Source organism: Anomaloglossus baeobatrachus, chromosome 2 (assembly GCF_048569485.1).
Source record: "Anomaloglossus baeobatrachus isolate aAnoBae1 chromosome 2, aAnoBae1.hap1, whole genome shotgun sequence".
Classification (NCBI taxonomy): domain Eukaryota; kingdom Metazoa; phylum Chordata; class Amphibia; order Anura; family Aromobatidae; genus Anomaloglossus; species Anomaloglossus baeobatrachus.
This window is the reverse complement of record NC_134354.1, coordinates 358,447,778-358,453,511: the sequence shown is the minus strand read 5'-3', so window position 1 is coordinate 358,453,511 and position 5,734 is coordinate 358,447,778. Positions and strand designations below refer to the sequence as shown.

At 40.9% G+C, this 5,734-nt stretch overlaps 1 non-coding gene across 1 annotated transcript; it reads right to left on the bottom strand.

Annotated features, from left to right (window-relative positions):
• Positions 1–2,715: 2,715 nt before the first annotated feature.
• On the bottom strand, positions 2,716–2,788 carry TRNAV-CAC (transfer RNA valine (anticodon CAC)). The gene has a single exon. It is a non-coding gene; the product is annotated as a tRNA-Val (tRNA).
• Between the last annotated feature and the right edge of the window lie 2,946 nt (positions 2,789–5,734).

Below are 5,734 nucleotides of genomic sequence, written 5' to 3'. Positions count from 1 at the left end.
TTTGAAAGCCTGCAAAGTAATGGCAATTAGAGACGAGTTTTGACCGCCAGGGAAAAAAAAAAAACAAATTCGTAGCTCTGTTGGGGATGGAAGCCAAAACATTCCATCATTCGGCAACAAAGCCAAGCACTTCATATATTGTAGTTTATTTGAGTATTATTTCAACACCAAGAACAGATTGGTTTTACTGGGAATGAACGCAGGACCTTCTGCGTGTTAAGCAGACATGATGACCACTACTCTATGAAACCTGATGGAAAGTTACTGTGTATTGGCTAGCAGAGCAGAATTGTGACTGACGGGGCCTTTTTATTGCTGAAGGAAAGTATTTTTGGTTAATGAAACATTTACAATTTTTATTACATATTTTACCAGTTTTATTCCTACAAAGGGATTTTGCTTAAAAGGAAGTTTACATTGAATGTGTTACTTTTTTCCACATAGTTTAGTTGTTTGCTTTTGTATTTAAAGGAACTATATATTTTGAAACAAACAGGATTTTTATAATATGGGATTATGTTTTCTGCTAAAATGGTCAATAAAAAAGAAACCCAAAATCGTAGTTCTCTTGGTGATGGAAGCCAAAATATATTATCAGTTGGCAACAAAACAAAGAATTTCATATGTTACAGGTTGATAGAAAATTACTTCAACAGCGAAAACGGCTAGTTTTTACTGGGGATTGAACCCAGGACCTTCTGCGTGTGAAGTAGACGTGATGACAACTCCACTATGAAACCTGTGAAAACCTGCAAAGTAATGGCATTTAGAGACGAGTTTTGACCGTTAAGCAGACGTGATGACCACTACAATATGAAACCTGACGAAAAGTTACTGTGTATTGGCTAGCAGAGCAGAATTGTGACTGACGGGGCCTTTTTATTGCTGAAGGAATGTATTTTTGGTTAATGAAACATTTACAATAATTATTACATATTTTACCAGTTGTATTCCTACAAAAGGATTTTGCTTAAATTGAAGTTTATATTGAATGTGTTACTTTTTTCTCCATAGTTTGGTCTTTTGCTTTTGTATTTATGGGAACTATATATTTTGAAACAAATAGGATTTTTATAATATGGGATTATGTTTTCTGCTAAAATGGTCAATAAAAAAGAAACCCAAAATCGTAGTTCTCTTTGTGATGGAAGCCAAAATGTATTGTCATTTGGCAACGAAACCAAGAATTTCACATATTACAAGTCGATAGGAAATTACTTCAACTCCAAAAACAGATTGGTTTCACTGGGGATTGAACCCAGGACCTTCAGCATGTGAAGCAGACGTAATGACCACTACACTATGAAACCTTTGAAATCCTGCAAAGTAATGGCAATTAGAGACGAGTTTTGACCGCCAGGGGAAAAAAAACAAATTCGTAGCTCTGTTGGTCATGGAAGCTAAAACATACCGTTATTCGGCAACAAAGCCAAGAACTTCATATATTGTAGTTTAATTGAGTATTATTTTAACACCAAGAACAGATTTGTTTTACTGTGGATTGAACGCAGGACCTTCTTCGTGTTAAGCAGACGTGATGACCACTACTCTATGAAACCTGATGGAAAGGTACTGTGTATTGGCTAGCAGAGCAGAATTGTCACTGACGGGGCCTTTTTATTGCTGAAGGAAAGTATTTTTTGTTAATGAAACATTTACAAATTTTATTACATATTTTACCAGTTTTATTCCTACAAAGGGATTTTGCTTAAAAGGAAGTTTACATTGAATGTGTTACTTTTTTCCACATAGTTTAGTTGTTTGCTTTTGTATTTAAAGGAACTATATATTTTGAAACAAACAGGATTTTTATAATATGGGATTATGTTTTCTGCTAAAATGGTCAATAAAAAAACCCCCCAAAATCGTAGTTCTCTTGGTGATAACAGCCAAAATATATTATCAGTTGGCAACAAAACAAAGAATTTCATATGTTACAGGTTGATAGCAAATTACTTCAACAGCGAAAACGGCTTGTTTTTACTGGGGATTGAACGCAGGACCTTCTGCGTGTGAAGTAGACGTGATGACGACTCCACTATGAAACCTGTGAAATCCTGCAAAGTAATGGCATTTAGAGACGAGTTTTGACCGCCAGGGGAAAAAAAAAAATAATTTGTAGTTCTGTTTGTGATGGAAGCCAAAACATCCCATCATACGGCAACAAAGCTGAGAACTTCATATATTGTAGTTGGATAGCGTATTATTTCAACATTAAGAACAGATTGGTTTCACTGGGGATTGAAACCAGGACCTTCTGCGTGTTAAGCAGACGTGATGACCACTACACTATGAAACATGACAATAAGTTACTGTGTATTGGCTAGCAGAGCAGAATTGTGACTGACGGGGCCTTTTTATTGCTGAAGGAAAGTATTTTTGGTTAATGAAACATTTACAATTATTATTACATATTTTACCAGTTTTATTCCTACAAAGGGATTTTGCTTAAATTGAAGTTTATATTGAATGTGTTACTTTTTTCTCCATAGTTTGGTCTTTTGCTTTTGTATTTATGGGAACTATATATTTTGAAACAAATGGGATTTTTATAATATGGGATTATGTTTTCTGCTAAAATGGTTAATAAAAAAGAAACCCAAAATCGTAGTTCTCCTTGTGATGGAAGCCAAAATGTATTGTCATTTGGACACGAAACCAAGAATTTCACATATTACAAGTCGATAGGAAATTACTTCAACACCAAAAACAGATTGGTTTCACTGGGGATTGAACCCAGGACCTTCTGCGTGTGAAGCAGACGTGATGACCACTACACTATGAAACCTTTGAAATCCTGCAAAGTAATGGCAATTAGAGACGAGTTTTGACCGCCAGGGGAAAAAAAACAAATTCGTAGCTCTGTTGGTAATGGAAGCTAAAACATCCAGTTATTCGGCAACAAAGCCAGGAACTTTATATACTGCAGGTTGAAAGGGGATTATTTCAACACAAGAACACATGGGTTTCACTGGGAATTGAACCCAGGACCTTCTGTGTGTAAAGCAGACGTGATTTCCACTACACTATGAAACCTTTGAAAGCCTGCAAAGTAATGGCAATTAGAGACGAGTTTTGACCGCCAGGGAAAAAAAAAACAAATTCGTAGCTCTGTTGGGGATGGAAGCCAAAACATCCCATCATTCGGCAACAAAGCCAAGAACTTCATATATTGTAGTTGGATAGCGTATTATTTCAACACTAAGAACAGATTGGTTTCACTGGGGATTGAACCCAGGACTAGAGATGAGCGAACCGGTCGCGGTTCGGCTCGAGTCGGTTCGCCGAACGGGGGTCCCGTTCGAGTTCGGTTCGTCGAACGTTCGACGAACCGAACTCGAACAAATAGGCTATAATGGGAGGCAATCACAAACACATAAAAATGCATTATAAATGTACACAAACAGTTAATAAACATTGCCATAACACTTACCGGTCCCCGCGATCCCTCCTGTACTCTGTCTCCTGCCGCTATTCCATCCGATGATCGCTGAATCCTCCCCGTGACCAGCACTGCCAGCAGAAATGCAGGACCTATCATGACGTCAAAATAGCCATGTGACCAGTAACGTGGCTATTATCTCATTGGCTACAGACTGGTCACATGGCTATGACGCGTCATGTAGGACCTGCGAGTGCATCTCTCCGGTACACGGTGCACAAATGTGTATCGCCGTGTACCGGCGACATGCTCTAGCACACGGTCGACTCCCCGTTCCGTTAGGGACCGGCTGACACAGCCGGTCATTAACGGAGATCACCGTTGCCATAGCAATGCAGTTAGCGGTGACGTCACCGCTAACCGCGGCTCCGAGAGCACCGTTGCTATGGTAACGCGTCTGTCAGTGTTACCGCTGTTACCGCTGACAGCCAGCACTGATCACTCACGGAGTGAAGGCTGCACGCTTCTTCCCGATTGTAGTGAGGATTGTAGTGAGGATGAGGTTTCTCAGCCCCAAGTGATGAGCTGGGTAAACTCATCCTCACTACAATCGTCACTACTACTACACTAGTGAGGATTGTAGTGAGGATGAGGTTCCTCAGCCCCAAGTGATGAGCTGGGTAAACTCATCCTCACTACAATCGTCACTACTACTACACTAGTGAGGATTGTAGTGAGGATGAGGTTCCTCAGCCCCAAGTGATGAGCTGGGTAAACTCATCCTCACTACAATCGTCACTACTACTACACTAGTGATGATTGTAGTGAGGATGAGGTTCCTCAGCCCCAAGTGATGAGCTGGGTAAACTCATCCTCACTAAAATCGTCACTACTACTACACTAGTGATGATTGTAGTGAGGATGAGGTTCCTCAGCCCCAAGTGATGAGCTGGGTAAACTCATCCTCACTACAATCGTCACTACTACTACACTAGTGAGGATTGTAGTGAGGATGAGGTTCCTCAGCCCCAAGTGATGAGCTGGGTAAACTCATCCTCACTACAATCGTCACTACTACTACACTAGTGAGGATTGTAGTGAGGATGAGGTTCCTCAGCTCCAAGTGATGAGCTGGTGAACCTCATCCTCACTACAATCGTCACTACTACTACACTAGAAAGAAAGAAGACAGAAGAGCAGGATCATGGAGGGCTGACAGGGGGTAATAAAGATGGAGTCTCTAATGTGTCTGTGTATTTATTTCTATTAAAGTATTTTTTTCTCTGTGTGGTGTTTTTTTTTAACCCTTTATTGGAGATTCTTAATGGCCGGGTCAAACGTGCCTGACATTAAGAATCTCTGGCTTAATACTGGCTAGTAAAACAAAGCCAGATATTAACTCATGATTACCCAACAAGCCACCCGGCTTCAGGGCTGTTGGAAGAGTTGGATACAGCGCCAGATGATGGCGCTTCTATGAGAGCGCCATTTTCTGGGACGACTGCGGACTGAAATTCGCAGCAGAGGCGCCCAGAAACCTCGGGCTAACCTGTGCTGAGGATTCCAATCCCCAGCTGCCTAGTTGTACCCGGCTGGACACAAAAAATGGGGCGAAGCCAACGTCATTTGTTTTTTAATTATTTCATGAAATAAGTGAAATAATTAAAAAAAACGGGCTTCCCTATATTTTTGGTTCCCAGCCGGGTACAAATAGGCAACTGGGGGTTGGAGGCAGCCCGTGGCTGCCTGCTGTACCTGGCTAGCATACAAAAATATGGCGAAGCCCACGTCATTTTTTTGCTGGGCAAAAAAATTCTGCATACAGTCCTGGATGGAGTACGCTGAGCCTTGTAGTTCTGCAGCTGCTGTCTGCTCTTCTCCATACAGACACACAGCAGCTGCAGAACTACAAGGCTCAGCATACTCCATCCAGGACTGTATGCAGAAGTTTTTTGCCCCCTGAAAAAATTATGTGGGCTTCGCCATATTTTTGTATGCTAGCCAGGTACAGCAGGCAGGTACGGCTGCCCCCAACCCCCAGTTGCCTATTTGTACCCGGCTGGGAACCAAAAATAAAGGGAAGCCCTTTTTTTATTATTTCATGAATTTCATTAAATAATTAGAAAACAAATGACGTAGGCTTCGCCCCATTTTTGTGTCCAGCCAGGTACAACTAGGCACCTGGGGATTGGAATCCGCAGCACATTTTCCATTGCCAGTGAAGGTAACACCAAGCAGTGGGGGTTAGCAGCCAGTAGCTGCTTGGATTACCCTTACCTAGCAATACAAAAAATGCAGCGGGAGCCCATATATATTTTTTTTAATTATTTATTTAATTAACTAAAAACAAAA